Source organism: Octodon degus, unplaced genomic scaffold (assembly GCF_000260255.1).
Source record: "Octodon degus isolate 3935 unplaced genomic scaffold, OctDeg1.0 scaffold00022, whole genome shotgun sequence".
Lineage (NCBI taxonomy): Eukaryota > Metazoa > Chordata > Mammalia > Rodentia > Octodontidae > Octodon > Octodon degus.
The window spans coordinates 12,847,945-12,870,127 of record NW_004524598.1 but is presented as its reverse complement, the minus strand read 5'-3'; the positions used below and the strand labels follow the sequence as shown (position 1 = coordinate 12,870,127).

General features: G+C 39.9%; 1 pseudogene; it reads left to right on the top strand.

Moving 5' to 3' along the window:
• The first annotated feature begins 9,206 nt into the window (after positions 1–9,206).
• On the top strand, positions 9,207–21,762 carry LOC101567839 (annotated as a pseudogene).
• Positions 21,763–22,183: the final 421 nt, after the last annotated feature.

Genomic DNA, 22,183 nt, shown 5'->3' with positions numbered 1-22,183 from the left:
GTGGGTGTTGCTTGGATCTGGCTGCTTGCTCCACTTCTTTCTACTACAGCCGTTAGAGTTGAACCAATTGTATCACTCTGTCAAGATGTTCTGCTCCTGAATCAGCTGGGTGGGTCTTGCCTCTAGCCTCTTTGCAGGGAGTTCTGCTGAAGAGTTCCCTGCTGGGCCTGCACTCTGGGTCTCTTTAGGATCCCGCTGCCTGGGATGTCTCACTCACTTTCCGGGCCTGTGCCCTGGGTCTGTTCAGGATCCCGAGGCCTGGGTCGTCTCACTCACTTGCCGGGCCTGCGCTCTGGGTCTGCTCAGGATCCCGCGGCCCTCAGTCGTCTCACTCACTTTCAGAGCCTGCACTCTCTCTTTAATCCACTTTGACTTTAATTTAGTGCATGGTGATAAACCATGTTTGAGTTTGAGTTTTCGGCATGTAGAGAGCCTGTTTTTCCAACATAATTTGTTAAAGTGGCTATTTTTCTTCCAGTGAATGTGTTTGGCCACTTTGTCAAAGATAAATTGGCTGAGTGTGTTCATAGGGGCTTCAGCTTCTTCTAATCTATTCCATGGGTCCTCAGGTCTATTTTATTGCCAGTACCATGCTGATTTTATCACAGTAGCCTTGTAGTAAATTTCAAGTCAGGAACTGTAATGCCTCTTGCCTTGTCTTTATTGCCCAAAATTGCCTTTGCTATTCTACATCTTTTCTGCTTCCAATTAAATTTCAGGAATGATTTCTCTAGGTCTGTGAGTTATGTCGGTGGTAGTCTGATAGGAATTGCATTAAATCTGTGCAGTAATTTTCGGAGTATGGCCATCTTCACAATGTTGGTTTTTCCTATCCAGGAGCATGGGATATCTTTCCATTTTCTGAAATCTTCTATGATCTCTTTTTTTAAGATAAATGTAATTTTCCTTGAAAAGATCTAATCTATTTAGATTAATTCCAAGGTATTTCATTTTCCTTGGTGCTATTGTAAAAGGTATTGTTTCTATAATTTCCCTCTCAGTGTGTTTGTTGTCTGTTTAGAGGAATGCTATTGATTTTTGGGTATTGACTTTATAACCTGCTATGCTACTGAATTTCTGTATTAATTCTAGTAGCTTCTTGTTGGAGTTTTTTGAGTCTTCTATGTAAAGTATCATGTCATCTTCAAATAAATATAATTTAACTCCTTGTTTGCCTAGTCTTATTCCTTTTATTTCTTTCTCTTGTCTAGTGGCTGTAGCTAATGATTTCAAAACTATGTTGAATAGGAGTGGTTATAGAGGACATTCTTTTCTATGTGCAGCTGAGAAAAATGTGTATTCATTTGTATTTGGATGTAACACTCTGTATATGCCCACCAAGTCCATTTGTTTCAAGCTCTGGTTCAGTTGTGTTATTTCTTTGCTAAGTTTTTATCTGGTTGACCTATCTTTTGGAGATAAGGGGGTGTTAAGTTATCCTGTAAAATTGTGGTATTGGAGATTAGATTTTTCGTGTCCATTAAGATTTGCTTTACATAGTTAGGTTCTCCTGTGTTTGGTGCATACATATTTATGAGTGTTACCTCTTCCTCTTGAATTTTTCCCCTAACCAGTATATAGTGGCCTTCTTTATTTCACTTGATCATTGTTGGTTTGAAGTTGAGACTGCCTGACAATAGTATTGCTACCCCTGCTTTTTTGTGAGTCACTGGGATATGTCGTATTGTGTTCCATCCTTTGACTTTCAGCCTGTGAATGTCTATATGAGTTAAATGTGTTTCTTGCATACAGCATATTTTTGGATTTTGTTTCCTAATCCAGTGTGCCAGTCTATTTCTCTTAATTGGTGAATTGAGTCCATTTACATTGATGGTTAGAATTGAGGTGTATTGACTTACAATTCACATGTTATTTACCTGTTGTTGTTTACTCCTTTTTCTCCTGTTTTAATTGCTCGTCCTATTTAGTTGGTGGCTTTTGATCTCATTCATGGAGTTCTGATCGTTTTGGTCCCTGTCTAGAACGTCTTTCATTAGCCTGTATAGGGTTGGCTTGTCATTATGAAATTCTTTAGCTGTTCTTTGTCATGAAAGTATTTCATTTCTTCATTCAACTTGAAAGAGAGTTTTACAGGGTATAGTAGTCTGGGCTGGAATTTGTTTTTATAGAGTACCTGAAGTTCTCTGCTCCATTTTCTTCTTACATTCATGGTTTGTGACGAGAAGTCGGCTGTAATTCTGATGGGTTTTCCTTTGAATGTGATCTGCTTCCTTTCCCAAGCGCCTTTCAGTATGTTATTCTTGTGCTGAATTTCTGGGATCTTGACTATTATATGTCTTGGTGTGTTTTTCATTGGGTTGAGGTTACTTGGTGTTGTCTATGCTTCAGTTACCTGAATGTCAGATTGTTTCCTCATATTTGGGAAGTTTTCTGGTATTACTTCTGCCCATATTTTTTTTAATGTCATTTGTATTGACTCCTTCTTTCTCATTGATGCCTATTAGTCTCACATTGTTCATCTCTGCATCATCTTGCAGGTGATAGATTATTCTTTCCTGCATCCTCATTGTTTTTAAGACACTTTCTTACCTTTTCACTAACTGCACCAGCATCTTAAAAATCTGAACCTCAGCCTTCACTTTCACTTAAATGGTTTTGCAAGCTTGTGATTGAGATTTTAATTTCCTCTATATCTCTTTGACTCTGCTTCATGCGATCTATTTCTTTCCTGTATTGCTCAATCAAGGAATCCGTCATTTTTCTAATCTCCTCTATTTTTTTTATCAATGTCTTCTTTAGAAGCAGTTATAAATTCTTTTACTGCTGTGTTTTTTTCAGATTGGGTTTCCTCACTATGTTTCTGTAGTTGCTTCTTTACTTCAGATGCTATGAGTTCTGAGTATTCTTTTTTTATTTCAGAAAAGAATTGCGCTCTGAGTACCTCTATATCTTTCTGCTGTTGTTTATTTACTATTGATGCTATTAATTCATGCATTTGAGCCGAGCTAGTGTCCTCTGCACTTGTTCTGGGTGGGCATTGGGTTTCCTCCATATGTTTCTGCCTTTGATTCTTTAGTGCAGATGTTCTTAATTCAGGAATTTCTTTTTTTATTTCCTATCTTATTTCCTCTATACCTTTCTGCAGCTCTTTCTTTATTTCCAAAGCCATTGATTCATTGATTTCAGCTGTGTGATTCTCAATTTCTTCTGTGTTAGTGTCCTCTGCAGTTGTTATGGTGGGCTTGGTTTCTGAGGTTGCATTTTGTTCCTTCTCATCATTTTGTGTAGCACTGTCTTCTGACTTTTGTTGTAGATCTTCGTTGTGGTTATAGCTTTAGCCTGTACTGAATTTCAGGCAAAGATTTACAAAGTTTGTATTTATCCAGGTGTGCCTGGCTTGGTTCTGGCTGTTGTGCTCAGCTCCTTCAGGCTACTGCCCTTGGGGCTGAACCTGTTGTGCCCCTCTGGCAAGATTTTCTGCTCCTGGACTAGCTGGTTGGATCTATCCTCCACACTCTCTGCAGGGATCACAGCTTTAGGGTTACATCCCAGGCCTGTTTGCCAGGCCTCAGCTGAGCCTGGAGGGGACAAGTTGGAGTAGGGGTAGAGCAAGCGCTCTCAACCACTTACCAGATCTGGGCTAGGTCTGGGTCTGAGGGTTGCCGGATTGGTTCAGAAATTCCTACTTCACAGTCGGGGTAGGGGAGGTGCTGCTGAGTGCTGGGGGACGTCCCTAGGGGGTGGAAGAGGGTCTTACCCTCGCTGTGCCTGGGCTGGGACCAGTAATAGGTCCAGCTGGTGCAGGGTAGCAGGAAGCTCTCCCACACACTCAGGGGACCTGGGCTAGGACTGGGTCTGGGGGTTCCTGGAACGTGGCAGAAATTCCTATTCTTTTAATCCATTGTGACTTTAGCTTAGTGCATGGTGATCGACCTGGGTCAAGTTTTAGATTTTGGCATGTAGAGAGCCAGTTTTTCTAGCACCATTTGTTAATGAGGCTATCTTTCTTCCAGTAAGAGTTTTTGGTCCCTTTGTTGAAGATAAGTTCACTGAGTCTGTTCGTAGAGGCCTCTTCATCTTGTAATCTATTCCATTGATCTTCATGTTTATTTCATTGCCAGTATCCTGTTGATTTTATCACAGTAACTTTGTAGTATAATTTCAAGTCAGGAATTGTAATGCCTCCTGCTTTGTCTTTGTTGGTCAGGATTGCCTTTGCTATTCTAGGTCTTTTCTTCTTCCAAATAAATTTTAGGAATAATTTCTCTATGTCTGGGAGATATTTTGGTGGCAGTTTGATAGGGATTGTATTAAATCTGTACAACAACTTTAGGAGTATGGCCATCTTCATCATGTTGGTTCTTCCTATCCAGGAGTAGGGAATATCTTTCCATTTTGTGAAATCCTCTACGATCTCCTTTTTCTGAGTACAGTAATTTTCCGTGAAAAGATCTTTTACGTCTTTGGTTAAGTGAAACCCAAGGTATTTTATTTTCCTTGGTGCTATTGTAAAACGTATTGTTTCTCTAATTTCTCTCTCAGTGTGATTGTTATCTGTGTAGAGGAATGCTACTGAGTTTTGGATATTGACTTGTATCTTGCTATGCTTCTGAATTTGTGTATCAATTCTACTACCTTCTAGGTGAAGTTTTTTGGGTCTTCCAAGTAAAGCATTGTGGGCATGTCAGGGCCAGAGGCTATGCTCCTTGCCATTGTTGAGGAGTGCCTGTAGAGCACACTCCAGGTGCCAGATCACTACGCATACTTGACTGATAATTATTGGCAGAAGAGCAGTCCTGTCCCGCTCCACAATTTGCTGATTCACGCCCTTCCCTACCCTCAGTTGAAATATACTCTGCTGCTTCCACAATAAATGGATCTGTACCATCAACCTGGTCCCCGGAGCCTTCTTTCTCCTTTGGTAGCTCACCACAAATGGCGCCTGAACAGGGACCCTGCACAGACTTGATGGTGTGGCGAGTACCCCCGCCCGGATATCTTGGGCCCTGCGCTTCGCAAGAAGCGGCAGCCACAGGCTCGGGCTCTTGCTGCTCTGTTGCAAGCTAGATTCTATAAGGTTCTTTACTAACTGTGCAGTATGCGTGTATTGGGACCTACTCCTTCTCTTCTCTTCAACCCATGGCTGGCTACTGCTTCTCTATGGGATCCAAACACCTGGACCATCTTACCCAAGCGGGTAAAAACCGTGGTTGCTCATTCACTGCGGGGCTAACACCCACCCTTCTCACCTTTTGCGCTTGCCTCATGGGTTCTGAATTGATGGGGGAAGAGACCGCGGCGTCCCTCCTCCTTGCCTTTAAGGAGGGAAGTGAACCTGAGAGTGATGTAAATTCCCTTGATCAGTTAGAACAAGACCTATGGACAGCCTGTGGCGGCCCTTCAGCCCCCACTGCTTCACTCTACCCTGACCTCAAAGTGTCAACTAACAAAGAACAAAAACAGGCTCCAGCCACTTCCGCCTTCTTCCCAGGAGGAGAAGTGCCGTCACTTCCTCCTTCAGCTTGCCTGGTTGTGTGCTTTCTAAAACCGCCGAGGTATGATCTCGGTGAGCTACCAAGCAGAGTCATCGCCTTGTACTATTCCCCCCCCCCCCCCCCCCCCGCCATCTGGCGGTGACCCTGGAGAGCCCTGCGCGGCCTTCAAACACAGCCACTCAGGAACTCAAAAGATAACAGAGCCGCCTCCCCAGCCCTGGCAGCAGCATTACAGGCAATTATGCAATAACCGGGATTGGGCGCAGGAAAATTGGAAGGATTGGATACAAGAAATCCCGGGCCTATATCCCATTAATTTGCAACGAACTCCCCAGCGTCCTCTTACTTGGTACCCACACGAACATGTTCCCTAAAAGGATTGAGGGACGCTGTTAAAGAAGATGGCTTACAAAGCCCTTTCGCTGAGACTCAGCATGGACCTTAACTGCCCTACAGACTGGAAACAGCTAGCACGAGCAGTCTTCTCCAGCAGCGCCCATTTAGAATGGGCAGCACCCTTCCGTGATGAGTGCGAACAGCAGGCGCTGCATCATCAAGCGGCTGGAGTGTTATTGAATTTTGATTGCTTAGCAGGTGGCTCTGTGTGCTGAGGGCATTCAATAAATGCAATGCCGGCCCTACCACACCCATCAATAAATTGCTACAGGGGCCTAATGGGGGTCGAGGTTTTGCTTGTGTCTTTCCGGAGACCGTCCCACACCCTGTGTGCATTCCAGTGCGAGATGTCCGGCCAGCCACTGACTCCTCCGACCCCAGAGATGAACCTTATCATGCACTCGGGGACGCCCACTATGCAGACAACCCCGTCCTCTTGGACAAAAATCAGCTTAAAGCCCTGACCAATCAAGTTTAACAGCTTTTGTCCCCTGAGGATCGCCTCAATCCCATGAGATTCTTCCTTATGGCTTGTGCGCTCTTCTCCATCAACTCCGCACAGGAGGCCCCAGTGGCCCCATGAGGTTACCCTGTGGGCCGCTCTCCATAACGCCCCTGGGCATTTGGCTCTCTCACCTGACTCCCCTTCCTTTCCAAAACCCTTTCTCACAAATTGCTTAGTGGGATTGCCCTGCGACCTGTAGGTTGCCCCTCTTCAGCCTGCGTAACCCCCCCTCCCCTACTTGTTTTTGCTGTCTGCAACCATCCCTGCTAACTATGCCACTCCTGGTAATTGCCTCCTTCAACAAGCTCTCTACAAGTTGACCTCCCTTTCATCTTGCCTAATCTTCTTGTCTATGATGGGCTTGGCCTCATTGCCCTTTGCACCTTATTTATGTTTCACTGCCTCCTCTCTCGCATATCCCGTTTGCGACATACCCAAGCCCTGATGGCGTCTGTTTGATTGACCATATTTAAAAAAGAGGGGGAATTTGTGGGCATGTAAGGGCCAGAGGCTATGCTCACTGCCATTGCTGAGGAGCGCCTGTAGAGCACACTCCAGGTGCCAGATCGCTAAGCATACTTGGCTGATGGTCATTGGCGGAAGAGCAGCACTGTCTCGCTCCACAATTTGCCTATTCACACCCTTCCCTACCCTCAGCTGACTTGGCTGCTTCCACAATAAAACGGATCTGCACCATCAGCCTGGTCCCCGGAGTCTTCCTTCTCCATCAGTAGCTCACCACAAAGTATCATGTCATCTGCAACTAATGATAATTTAGCTTCTTCTTTACCTATTCTTATTTCTTTTATTTCTCCCTCTTGTCTAATGCCTCTAACTAATGAATCCAAAACTATATTGAATAGTCGGGGTGATAGAGGACATCCTTGTCTTGTATCAGATCTGAGAGTAAAATATTTCAGTTTTTCTCCATTTAGAATTATGTTAGCCATTGGGTTGTCATAGATGGTTTTTATCAAACTGAAGTAGAGGCTTTTTATTCCAATTTTCTGTAGGACTTTGAACATGAATGAGTGTTGGACTTTGTCAAAAGCCTTTTCTGCATCAATTGAGATGATCATGTGGTTGTTAGATTTCACTCTATTAATATAGTGTATTACATTTATAGATTTTTGAATGTTGAACCATCCTTGCATCCCTGGGATGAATCCTACCTGGTCATGGTGTGTGACCTTCTTGATGATTTGCTGTATGCTATTTGCTAGGATTTTATTGAGGATTTTTGCATGTATCTTCATGAGGGAGATTGGCCTGTATTTCTCTTTTTTAGTTGTATCTTTCTCTGGTTTTGCTATCAGTCTAATACTTGCCTCAAGGAATGATTTTGGGAGGACTGTTTCCTTTTCAATTTCATTGAAGTTTGAGGAGTATTGGGATTATATGTTCCATAAATTTCTTGTAGAATTCAGCTGTGAATCCATCTGGACCTGGACTTTTCTTTGTTGGTAAGTTTTTTTAAATTACATTTTGTATTTCATTGGCTGTTGTTGAGTTATTGAGAGATGTTATATCTTCTTGATTCAGCTTTGGTAATTTGTACCTTTCTAGGAATCTGTCCCCCTGTGTCTTCTATTGTGTGAGAGTAAAGGTTCTCACAGTAGCTATTGACAATCCTCTGGATTTCCACTGCGTCTATGGTAGTTACATGCTTTTCATTCCTTATTGCTTGTATTTGAATTTTTTCCCCCTCTTTTTGATGAAGTTAGGTAGGGGCTTATCAATTTTATTTAGTCTTTCAGAAAACCAGCTTTTTAATCCATTCAATCTTTGAACTGTCAGTTTTTATGTTTTTGAACAGACAGAACACAGGAAACAGAGAGCCAAATGGGAGTTACCCATAGCAGAAGATAGGGTTTTTATGAAAATGGGAGAGAAAACAACAAGAGAGACAGGTATCTCTGTGTTTCTGCGTATTCTCATATTAATGGTGGACACTAAGCAGGAGACTGGCAGCCTTCATTTCCTGAGGGGCCAGGCCAAAGGGACAGTTTTCCAGCCCAAAAGGACAGTTACCCAAGTCAGGAGGGGCCAAGACTTAATACAAGGAATTTCAGATGGAGGAGCAAAAGAAATTGGTGATGTGATTCAGAGAAGACACAGAGACTCACTCATCTCCATGTACATGACTTCCTGGACGAGAGATGATGGCCAGAATCAGAATGAAAGATGACACTGGCAAAGTTTGCTTTTTGTACTCTTGAGTCTCAGCACCAGTGTTAGGTTGCATTTAAGAGCCTGAGACATTGATCAAGGCTGAAGATTTATTAGTATGACAAATACAGCAGCAGTTGTGGATCTGAAGTTGATAATTCAGGCCCTGAGAAGCAGGGCAGTAGCCTTTTAGCTTGGGAGGGAGTGTGGTGGAGCATGGACCAATGATGGAAAGAAGGATGGAGTGAGAAATTGGGTAGGTTTAAATCTAGAGTAGAAGTTATGCTTCTGGGCTCCTTCCTTCCTCCCCCCCCCCCAGCCTTCTGGCGTGGCTCTCTTACTATTTCTTATTTTTACCCCCTTCCCTATTTGCTTTGCTTTGCTTTGCCTTGCCTTGCCTTGCCCTCACTTCTCTCCTTTCCTCTCTTCTCCCCTTCTCTCCCTTTCTCTTCATTCTTCTCCCCTCCTCTCTTCTCTTCTCTTTATTTTCTTTCTCCCCTTCTTTGCTCTCACACTTTCTCCTGTAGGCATTTCCCCTGGCACATCATGGAACTGACTCTGTAACAATACTGCCATAGCTGTGTATCCTGCTGTGCCCTGTGCCCCTGGCCCGGCCTTCTGCTTCCTCTGTCCTCAGTCCTTGACCTGCCACTGCATGTGGAGAGACGGAGGATGCCTGGATGCTCCCGCATCACCTCTGGGAGTCCTACAGCTCCACTAGGGAGGAGCAGGAGGAAGAAGATGCCAAGGACGAAGTATAGGTAGTTCCATCAAAATGGGTGGCAGGCAGATCCAAAGGATTTCATGAAGCTTCCAGGCCTTTGGGAAACCACAGGTTGTCTTTCTTATTGAAAAAGACAATCACTAGGAAAGCCTAGATGTGGGAGGTAAATGTGCTGATAATGCCTACAAGTCAGAGTGTTTCTCTATCCCAGAGAGATGAAGTAATTCAGTGGCTGAATGAACTCAAGTACCAATTCAACCTTTACCCAGAAACATTAGTTCTTTTGGACAGGATTTTACCTACTGTAAAGTCCCATCCAGAATACTTGAGCTCTGTTGCAAATAGCTGCTATTTCCTGACTGCCAAGACCATTGAAAAGGATGAGAAGCTTGTGGTACTGAGGATACCTGCAAGAGACATTTTCTGTGGGTGTTCCTCTTCTGAAATTCTGAGTATAGAAGTAATTATTCTGGGTGAATTGATTTTCACACAGCTACAGTTTGAGTTCTTCACATTTTACACATCATTGCAGTGCCAACTAGGTCTCAGTTACTTTTCAGTTTGCCCACATTAAGCCCATCTCAGCAACTGGCAGTCCTTACCAAACAGCTACTTTACTGTATGATCTGCAACCAACTTCTGCCATTCAAAGGATCTGTGCTTGCTCTGTCCCTGGTTAGCTTGCATATGGAGAAACTCATTCTCAATGAGCTTCCACTTACCATTGAACTGCTTCTGAAAGTGCAGATTGAGAGCTCCAAGCTGATCCACTGTGGAACACGGATGGCACATCACCTTTCTACTTTGAAGTCTTCCCTGCTTCTAAATTCTGTGTATGTCTACTGTTCCCTCAAGGACACCCTGGTGACCTGTGTCAGAGGAGCATTCAGATTATATAGCTCCTTTGTCTGAAGACCAGCATTCTGCAAGAACAGCAAGCCAGTCAGAGGCTTGCTGTCAGAGGTCAGAGGTACTGCAGCCTTCTACCATCATTTCCTAGCTGTTGGTGGGTGCAAACACCTCTTGGCTAAATGCAAAATGGATGAAATGGAAGTGGATGCCCTATGATAGGGTCAAGCAGTTCTATAAAGAAGACAGTGCTGCAGAAATTATGGGTTATGTGTGTGGTACTGATTGATCAAGGTGAGAGGGACATGGTTCCCATTGTTCAACTTTGCAACCAGTTACTGTCATGTGGTTTCTTTTTAAATTATTTATTTTTTAAAGAGAGTAAAAATTTGAATTAAAATAGAAAAAATTGTATATATTAACCTATTCAAATACTATGTGAGTACTCTGAATTTATCACAGATTCGTACATATGATACACTACATTCTGGCCTCTTAGTTGGACTCACAATTTAATTTTGAATATTGTTTTGAAACAATAAATTTAATTTTCATTAATTAACATTTAATTAATTTCTGAAATTTGTTTAATTTTAATTTTTGTTTTATGCTTTATACTGTATCGGTGACTTACAATCTACTTATAAGACATGGTATGATATCTTTCTCCTAGTATTAGAATCTTTAAAAAGTATATTTCCATTTTCCATTGACTTTGTATTACTTTTCCCTTGTCGTTTACATACACACATTACACACACACACACACACACACACACACACACACACATGAAAAAATATGTATATAACCTGATATAAGATTGATACTGTTTTGTGGAAATCTTCAGTGACCTTTTAAATAGATTTGTCTAGTGTAATTGTATTTTACATAGTCCTGCATAACTATCATTTTGAGAGCTCTTTATTCTTTATCCAGGACCATATAACAACTTCTCTTGCCTTTTGGATTATGGCCTTTGTTATTTTCTTTATGCTATGTCTGGCAATATTAGAATATTTCAAGTTTGTATACATGGAAAATATTTTACTTTTAGTTTTCAAAAGTATAACGTGTAAAATTCAATGAGGACAATTTTTTTCAGTCCTTTGAATTAATTAGCCTAGTTTCTTACTTACTTGCTTTTTTTTCTTCTAATGTGGAGTAAGATACAATTTTATTTTGTTCTTTCATAGCTATTAGGTTTTTATTCACATGTTTTAATGATTTTTTTCTTTATAATTAGTTTTGGACAATTTCATTTTTGGGTATCTTGGTATGATTTTATTCATATTTCTTGTGCAAAAGGTTCATTTTTCTTGGAAATGTGGTGCTATAATTTCAACTAAACTCAGAAATTTTAAATCTTTAAATTCATTTTCTACCCCTTTCTACTTTGAGAATTCTAATTATATGAACAGAAGTTTCTTGATTTTGGCACAGAGTGAACTATTATATGACCCGCAAATTCTTTCTTCTTCATTTTTATCTTAGAAAGTTTTTATTGTTATGTCATTTAAGTTTGTAAATAAACTTTTTACAATGTGCAATCCATTATTAATCTCCATTATTAATGCTATGTATTCTTTTCAGACATATTTCGCTAAAATTCACTGTCTACATCTTATATATTTCACATTTCAATATTTGTCTACATTTTTTTTTTTCAGAACCAGGGATTGAACTCAGACCCTTGTGCTTGCCAAGGAAGCACTTATTCCATTGAGCCATCTCCCCGGCCCCAAAGGGTCGCGACGGGGGCTCGAACCAGCGACCTTGCGCTATAGAGCCTGGCGCGGAAACCGCTGTGCTAGGTAGCCGCCTTGTCTACAATTTTAATATGCTATATAATTATTGATTTCTAATAAAGTTAATGAGGAAAAAATAGAAAAAATTAAATATTTTATGATGTATACTAAGCAAGTGAATATTCAAAAAATCTATTTAAAGTACATTGATATTAAAAACCTTTCCCAATGGGGAAAAAAAAGTGCTCTGTGTGCTACTACATTGGAGAATGTCCTGTGTGCAGCTGAGAAGAATGTGCATTCTGTTGTTGCTGGGTGAAGCACTCTGTATAGGTCTTTTAAAATTTTTTTTTGTATTTTTAAGGAAGGGTCTACATAGTGTTCAGGGTCACACTACTAGATTGGACTCGTAGTGATCCATCTGTTTACAGCCTCCCAAGAGCTGGGATTACAGGTGCATGGCACCATGCCTAGTCTCTGTAAAGGTCCATGAAGTCAATTTCTTCAAAAATTTGGTTTAGTTCTTCATTTCTTTGATGATTTTTGCCAAGTTGATCTCTCTCTTTGTGACAGTGGCATGTTAAAGTTGTCTATTACAATTGTACTATTGCCAAGTTAAAAAAAATTTTTTTTATGTATTTAGTATGGAGTTTACAGGGTCTTACTACATAGATCTGACTCATAGTGATCTTCCTGTTTTCAGCCATCCAAGTGCTGGAATTATAGGTGCACACCACCATGCCCAGTCTCATTAGCTGTTTCAGGGTACAATAGGGGCAGGTCCGGCATGGCATGCCAGTGATTGAACCCTGGTCCTTCTGTCTGCCTAAGTAGGTGCTTTAATCTGCTAAGGTATCTCACCAGCCCTCAGCTAATGTTTTCATGTCTGTTAAAATTTGCCTAATGTAGGTGGGTGTTCCTACATCGGATGCATATATATTTAAAATTGTTATCTCTTCCTCTTGTAGTTTTCCATTAACAAGTATGTAGTCACCTTCTTTATTTTTTTGGATGATTTTTGGTTTGAAGTTGATATTGTCAGCAACCAGGATAGCTTCCCCTGCTTTTCTATGATTTCCTATAGCATGGAGGATGGTTTTCCATCCTCTGACTTTTAGTCTGTGAATTTCCTTTTGAGTCAAATGTGTTTTTTTTTTTGCGTGCAGCACATTGTTGGATGCTATTTTTTAATCCATTCTGCTAGTCTGTTTCTATTGATTGGTGAATAGAGGCTGTTTACATTGATGGTTATAACTGATGCATATTGGCTTATGTTTGTCATTATTTTCCTGTTCTAGTTTCCATACCTTCCCTCTCCTTGTCATTCCTTACTCTGCTTTATGGGTCCTTTTTGCTGTTCTTACAACTATGATCACTTGTGTCTCTTTCTAGAATATCTGTTAGTACTATTTGTGGGGTTGGTTTGGTGGTCATGAATTGCTTCATTTGTTCTTTGTCATGGAAGTATGTTATTTTGTCATTGAATTTGATAGACAGTTTTGCAGGTTACATCAATCTAGGTTTGAAGTTATTTTTTTTTCTCTTTCTTTCTTTCTTTCTTTCTTTCTTTCTTTCTTTCTTTCTTTCTTTCTTTCTTTCTTTCTTTCTTTCTTGTTTTTGGTGGAACCAAGGATTGAACTCAGGCCCTTGTACTTGCCAGGGAAGTGCTTATTCTACTGAGCCATCTCCCGGGTCCATAGTTATTTACTTTCAAGACCTGATATACTTCATTCCAAGCTCCTCTTGATTTGATGGTTTGTGTTGAGAAATCTGCCATCATTTTCATAGGCTTTCCATTTTAGGTCTGTTTTTTTACTCTAGCAGCTTTAACTATTCTATTATTTTGCTGCATTTTAGTGATCTTGATTACTATTTGTCTAGATGGAGATTTACTGCGATTATGGCTTTGGAGTTGTGTAGGCCTCCCTTATCTGTATGTCAGTTTCTTCTGTCATGTTTGGAAAATTTTTTGGTAGTGCTTCTACGAATTGTGTGTGTGTGTGTTTCTCCTGGTGCTTCATTGACACATATTGTTGTTATATTATTTATCTTTGCGTTACCTTGTAGCTGCTAAATTATTATTTCCCTGCTTTCTTATGATATTTAAGAGATTGTTTTTATGTTCATTAGCTGCACCACTCTCTTTGAGGTATGAAAGTCTATCTTCAGTTTCATTGAAGTGGTTTCGATGGCTTTCAATGGAGTTCTTAATTTCTTGGATATCTGAATCTGTTTCATGCATTCTAATTCTTTCTTGTATTGTTCATTCAGTGTTTCCATCATTTTTCTATTCTCTTCTATTTTTCTTTCGATGTTTTCTTTAATTGTGCTGAGGAATTCTTTCCTGGTTGCAGTCCTTTCTTTTTCTTTTGGAGAGATCATTTCTGATGTTATTTTTTCTATAGCCTGATGGTCATGTTTCTTTACTTTAGTTGCTATCATTTCAGAGATTTCAGGTGTATGATCTCTAAGTTCTTATATATCATTGTCTCCTGTCTTTGTTCTTTGTGGTCTAGAGGATTGCGATTGTCTTTTGCTCCTGTGTTCTGCCATTTTTGAAGCTCCCAGTAATCACCCAGTTAGAGTCCCACAGACTGCCTGGAGTCTGCCAAAGTTCATAAACGGCTCCAGGAAAGCTTGTGCCTGCTATCACTGGGCCCTCAGATTGTTTCTCTGCTGTGTCAAGCAGGCCACTGAGTTCTCCTAGGTCCTTAAATTTTGGACCTGCACCAATAGAAGCTCCACACTTGTGTCCTGGGGTCTAATGAAGGTCAGAGTTTACCAGAATTCTGCAAGTTGTGGAGAGTCTGTCAAAGTTCTTAAATGGCACCAGGAAAGCTTTGTGCCTGCACACACTGGGCCCACAGATTACAGCTCTCCTGTGTTCTGCAGACCACTCAGAGTCTACATACAGTCTTAAAAGTTTGGACCAGCACCAGCAGAAGCTCCATGCCTGTGAGCTGGCAGCCAAGGAAGGTCCTGCCAAGTCATTTCAACATGTGTCATTTTTCAATGCAAATGAAGGTTGGCTACTTTGTGAACAACCTGTAAAACTAGGAAAGGCTCTGAGGTGATATATACTTTATCAGGTGATTTGAAAAAGAAATCCTCCTCTACTTGTGCAGTTAAGTATAATTTAGCATTGTCTAAAGGCCAAAAATATTGACCAAAACATTTTCTTTGTAGTATGTTAGTTGTGCTCTTTTCTTTACTAAACTGTATTTTGCTCTATTTCAAAAAATTGTTTGGGAGAAAAATTCCAAAATTAACAGCTGTCAGCCCTTTTCCCCCGCATCCTGATTTATTTTTCTTTTATTTTGCTTTTTTTTTCTGGTGGATACTTAATGAATTTTATGCTCATTGATCTATATTTTCTGCCTTCCACTGAATAGGTATACACCCACCCCCTTTTAGTAGCAAAACTGGTGTGACAGCCATTTTTATTCCATGATTTAGATTCCAATTAGTCTAGAAAGTATACTTTGCAACTGCCCAGATTTATCAAAAGTGGTAAAAGAAAAATGTGCTTTTTTTCACATTACCACTTGGTTTTGTGTTTGTCTCATCTTAGATTTTAGAGTTTAAAAACAAAATTACTGCTATATTTTATCTAAACTTTAAGATGTCATGGAACTGGAATACTTAGATTTGTTGAAAGTACTTTTTTTTTTTTTTTTTCATAACCGGAGCTTGAACTCAGGCCCTTGCCCTTACCAGGGAAGCACTTATTCTACTGAGCCATCTCCCCAACCCCCATTGAAAGCATTTCTGACATTTGTATAAAAGAATTTGTGACAAAGTTAATATATCCAGGTGTTCACCAAGAAAACATAACATAATTAGGTTTTGTAACTTATCTGTTTTTACTCATTTATGATCAGTAGGAGACTGTGTAGATGCTGGGGTAGCTCTATGATTTGAGTCTGTAATGTGTAATTTGTGTAATTCAGTACCCTCATTTATATTAGGGTGTTAGGATTTTCTGATTAAAGTTATTCCATGTCTCCCAACCTACCTGTACTTCTCTTATGGACTATTGGATCCTGAGCTGTCTTTGTGGTCTGAGGAAGGTATTACAGTAAAGAACCATGTGATAAAAACCAAGTGATAAAAGCCTCTGGTAGCAATAAAAAGTTGTCCTTAAAAAGAAGAATTCATGCTTCTGAAAGGCACTTTAAGCTATCATCCACTATAATTGTTTTGATGTTTATATGATTTATTTTATATTCAATAGTATTTGATTTATAAAGTTAATGTGTCAGTCATGTGTATGTACTTATAATTGCTATCTTTTCCTGTGGAATTTTTCTCTTGACCCAAATGTAGTAACCTTGGCCTCTTCTCCTTAGTTTTGTCTTGAAGTTTATTTTGTCAGAAAATAAGATAGTACTCCTACTTATTTTCAGGTTCCCATTTCACGGAATATTATTTCTCATTCTTTGATTATTAGTGTATGAATTTCTTTTTTCATTGAATGTATTCCTTTTCTACAAAATACCATTAGTTTTTTTTGGTATAACTTGCCAATCTGCATCTTTTGACTGGGAAGTTGTGACTATTCATGTTGAAAGTTATTACTGAAAGATGCTGATTTCTTCATCACATTATTTTCTGTTGCTGATTGATATTTTCCCCTTTTGCTTAAGTGCTACCTTACACAATGTATTCATTCTATTAGACTTTTGGGGAATATTGGCTTCATTGTCTCCATGATGTCCTTGGGACTTTTTTGGAGTGCTTTTGTGGTGGTCATGAATTTCTTAAAGTGCTCTTAGTTATGGAAAGGCCTTATTTTTTCCATCAACTTTGAAAGATGGTCTTTTCGGCTGGAAGATGTTTTCTTTGAGTGTTTAAAGTACTTCACTGCAAGTTCTCCTGACCTTCAAGGTTTGTGTTGAGAAGTCTGCTGTGATTCTGAGTTTACTTTTATAAGTGATTTGTTGCTTTTCTTTAACAGCGTTTAAGATTCTGCCTTTTTGTTGGATTTTGAGTATTTTAACTATGACATGTCAGGAACAAGTTATTTTTTGACTATAAATAGCTATTTGGGATTCTACATGCCTTGGTTACTTGTGTATTAAATTCTTTCCCCATTTATTTATTTATTTTTTTGTATTTTAGTGAAGGGTCTACAGGGTGTTCAGGATCTCACTACCAGATGGGACTCGTAGTGATCTGCCTGTTGACAGCCTCCCAAGGGCTGGGATTACAGGTACACACCACCACACCCAGTCTCAGTTGCAGTCTCAGTGTGTTCCAGGGGCAGGGCCAGCATGGCAGGCCCAGGGATTGAACCCCCAACCCCTGTGCCTGTTTGCAGGCACTTCAATCTGCTGAGCTATTTGGCCGGCCCTCTATTTCCCCATATTTGGAAAGTTTTCTTCTACAATTTCTGTAATCAGGTGTTTTAAATGCAAATTGTGCTGTCTTCTAATTTTTCACTAACTCCAGTTATATTAGATCTCTTCATTGTATCACATAGAAGTTGTTGTGTCCAGTTTTCAATTACTGTTGCTACTTTTAAGGTACCTCTAAGTATATACTCACCTGCATCATTCCTATCTTCTAGTTTTGTCATTCTGTGATCACATGGTTCACTTCTGCTGTCCCTACATTCAATAGAATTTTTCACCTTCTAGATTTCTGTTTGGTACCGTTTCATGGACTCTAATTGTTTGCTAAGGTGCTTATTATTTTTGTATTGTTTTATTTAGATGAGCTAGTTTATAACTGTTTTCTGCACATTCATTGATCATTTTATTAAGGCCATTATCTATTACATACTGCTTGAACTCACTGAGTGCCTTATTGGTCTGATTTTTGTTCCTTTAAAAAAATCATTTCGTATGATTCACTCGTTCAGCTTTTGATTTCCTCCTCCCTGATGTCCCTTGAATCAGTTTTGTGGAGTTGGGAGTTTTTGAAGGCATTTTGTTGCCTTGTTTTCTCATGTTCTCTCTCTCTCTCTCTCTCTCTCTCTCTCTCTCTCTCTCTCTCTCTCTCTCTGTGTACTGACAGTTGTGAGTAGATTATAGCGGGAAGAATTTGTTGCTAGTGTGGAGATCTCTTTAGTTTATACCCACTTTCCAGTGGTGTGCTCTGGGAATGTTTAACTATAGAACTTTGCTTCTGTTCCAAGGTCCAGGCACCTCTGTTAATTTGGGGAAAGGAGGGTACAGTGCAAGTAGCCCAGCACCAAGTTTTCCAGAAATAAAATTTAATGTGGTGGCACAAAAAATAAAGCATACTTTGGCATCCAATAGAAATCAGTGAATAGGAGATTCATTGTGGTTAAGTAGGGAGTGCCAGTGCTGGGGAGGACCTCCAGTTTGGTGCCAAAAAAAAAAAAAAAAAAAACCAAAACAGGTTATCTGAAGTGAGGGCAAAAGATAAAGTCTAGTATGGGTCAATAAATGAAAAGACAACCCATCTGGACCAAAACAGATCATTTAGAGTGAAAGTTGTCCTTGCCTAAATCATGATAGCCCCTCACCCTGATCCAGTACCTACGCCCTCTATGGAAAGTCCCAGGCTGAGGGAGGAGCAAGTTAGTCTTCTATGATAATCTGGTGTGTAAAATAAACCCATGATCAAATTATCTCCTCTCTGGGCAAGGCAAAGGTAGACCACTCTAACCCACACACTTAGAGAACCTCCAAACAGAATGGAGTAAAATTTAATTGCAATGCACCATTGCTCCCATTCCCAGAATTCATAGGTGACAGGCTATTGTGAAGATCAAAATTTACCAGAAAAAAACCCAGAAAACTTTTATAATAAGCAGCTATCTACTTCTGCCACACACAATAGAGCTTCTCATAGGGGAAGGGGGCACCTAGTAAGGCTGAGCGGGGAAGGGCAGAACGAATTAAATCTAGTTCTGTGCAAATCAAAAAAAAAATCTAATGATGGTGTGATTGACAGAAACCTTGAGAGAGAAAAAGTAAAATTGAAATAGAAAATATCCATCAGCACTGGGGATAGCAATGTGTCAGTCATATAAAGGCATGAACAATCTGTGAAGAGAAGACACCAAAGTTTACAATATTTGCCCTGGAAATTGATCAGTATAATTGGATCTACAGAGGTATGCACAGGTAGCATATTCCAAGTTCAAAATCAGCATATGAGTAAAGAGGGAGCAACAGTCCTCAAAGCTTTGGACAGGTCATTTTCTCAACTACAGGAATAAATTGTACAGTTGACTGAAACACCACAGCGACATCAGTGAGGAGGGAACAATGTGGACAATGTGAGTTCCTGGTGTTCCAATGGTGAAAGAATTTTATTCTTCTTTTGTTTGGCAATTTTAGTTATTGTAAATCTGCTTTCAGGTTGCCATGAATAAAATGGCTTTGTTGCACTATGTCCTTCTGTCAGAAAGCTGTCACCTTGGAGCCAGGCAACTGTGGACTGAACACACCCCCAAATTGTGAGGTCCATTAAATCTTTCCTCCCTGAATTGTGTGTGTAGTTTATTGTGTCTCAATGATAGAAAAGTTGACCAATACAGCCAGCATAACTGATGAACATTCATGCATTAATACTTAACAGATTTCTGGCAAACAATCAGCAAACACATTGGAAAGATCAGTCACCATGATCAAATGTGATTTGTTTTTTGGATGCAAAGATGCTTCAAGGTATCCAAATAAAGCATTGTGGTACATTATTTTTAGCAAAATGAAGGATAAAGTGCATCTCAATAGATGCAGATAAAGCATGTGACAAAATTCAGCATACTTTCATGTTAAAATATCTCACAAAGTCAGGCACAGAAGTTGTGCATCTCAATACTATAAAGGTAATGAGTGATAAATACGCTAGCTAACATCATACTGAGAGGCGAAAGTGATCAACATTTGTTAGATCAGAAATAAAGCTATGTGCCAACTCCTCCTACATCTATTCAACATAGTACATAGTACATAACAATTAGACAAGAGAGAAAAATAAAAGGTGTTTAAATCAGAAAAGAAAGAGTAAATGATTTCTCTTTACAGATGACATGAATCTCTCTCTCTCTCTCTCTCTCTCTCTCTCTCTATATATATATATATATATATATATATATATATCTCCTAAATTCTCCCCCCAAAACTGTTATAATTAATGAATAAATGCTATAAAGTTGCACAATACATTTCAGTGGCCTTTCTATATGCATCAATAAATTCTCTGACAAAAGAATCAAGCAAACAGTTTCATTTATAATAGTATCCAAAACAATAACATGTTTAAGAGGTGGCAGATCTCTACACTAAAAACTATGAAACAATGATTAAAAGAGCTGAACAAAACAAAAGTGAATGGATAGCATGATAGCCAATGCTGGCGGGGTTGAAGAGAAAATGAAACCCTCTTACATTGTGAGAATGTAAACTATCATAACTAATATAGAAATCAGAATGGAGATTCCTCCAAAATTTGAAAATAAAAATTTCATTTGATCGATTCCTTTTCTAGGCATCTTTCTGAGAGGGGAACATAAAAAGAGAAAATAAATAAGTGAGACTATCTAATGCAATTTATTGGGCCCCCCCAAAAAAAGACATTGTAGTGGTACCTCCATATCTATGTTTATAGCAGCACAATTTATAGTAGTTAAATCTTGGAAGTGACATATTTATTTGCTGACAGATGAGTGGATAAAGAAAATGTGGCATTTATAAATAATGGAATATTACTCTGCTGTAAAGAAGGATAAGTTTGAGTCACTTGAGAAAGAGGCACCTTGAGAGAATAATGTTAAGTGAAATAGATGCACAAGCTTAAAAAATATGCAAGAAACCTAAAGTAGAGATAAGTTAAAGATCAGATAAAAGGTAATCAATGGGAAAGGAAGATAGAGCTTTTGCAAATGGGAAGGGAACCAAGAGATGATGAGGGGTGAAGGAAGGGAAAGTAAAGTAAAAAGAATTGAAATATGTTATGTACATGCACCAAATCCTCTTGAAAATGTAATTATTATGTACTGCAATAAAATATAAATGAAGTAATAAAAGAAGATATATAAAAGATAACACTGCAAGAGCAGACAAATTCATTTTTTTTAACTCCAAACTCATGTTTTTATTTGTCATAGCAAGTACAGAGTGACTAATAAATGGACAATTGAAATTCCCTAGCCAAGTCTTACTAATGTCCTATTTTTGTACAGAGAGTTTTGTTGGAATATAGACAGTCATTCGACAAATTCAATTCAAAGCATGAAAGGCTAAATTTTAAGGCTTGAACCTATAAATTTTCCCAGGAGTGAGAAGATACTCCGTGGATCTGGAAATCAAAAGAGAGCAGGGGTGGTAGGATTTACAGCAGACGAAGCAGAGTTTAATTAAGAAGTGCATAGCAGGAGGGACGAGAACTTTTTGTATGTGTACACATGGCTGCAGAAGTGAGCACAGTAGAGGCGACTGGCAGTAGGAGTTGGGACCAGTCGCAGGGCACTCGCAGCTTCAAGAGCTGAACTGCTGCCAGTCATCAGCCGGTTGCTGGCAACTGCGTCGGGAGGTGACTGCTTGGTTTCTCTGTGCTGTGCTTGATGTTGGTTTCAGCCACTGAGGTCCTCTACGGATTGGGCGTCTCTGGGCGGTAATGGCAAACACTGGAGGATGCTCTGTAGCGAAAGCTGTGGGGCCTTTAAAACACTCAGCTGAGAACGCTGCAGGGTTCTTGTGCAGAACAGGCTACGGCTAGGACACTGCATGGCTGCTGCGAGGAGTACCAACGCTTTTTACCCTATTGTTCCTGGAGGCCTCACCTATGCAAGTTTCACTTGTGCTGGACGGGGTGACACTGAAAGAGGTCACTCGGCAGTACTCAGAAAGTACGAGGAAGGCGGCTGTGCACCTCACGCTTCTCTGCCCCATGACAGGCGAGTAGCGCTGCTCTGGGGAGAAGATGATGCGGGCAAATAGCTAGTTTTGTTGTGGATGGCTGTCCCATTATTGCTCTTTCTGGGGGATCTTCTCATTATCTTGCCTCCCAAGAGCTGGGATTACAGGCTCACTCCACCATGCCCAGTCTTAGAAGACATGAAATCTAAATGGCTCTGTAAAACTGTTTTGTTTGTTCCCATTCTGTTTGTCTTTACTGATGATGTTATCTCTTGGCATTTGGGATGTCCATCTCATTATTACTAGATCAATAGGTTTTGGTTTTATTGCATACATGATCTGTCTGAATTGAGTACTTGGCTTTTTGACTCCTGATGAAATCAACCTTATTATCTTTTTTTAATCTCAAGAACTAGAAGGCTTGGGGCTGGGGAGATGGCTCAGTAGAAGAAGCGCTTCCCTGGCAACTGCAAGTGTCTGAGTTCAATCCCCGGTTCTGCCA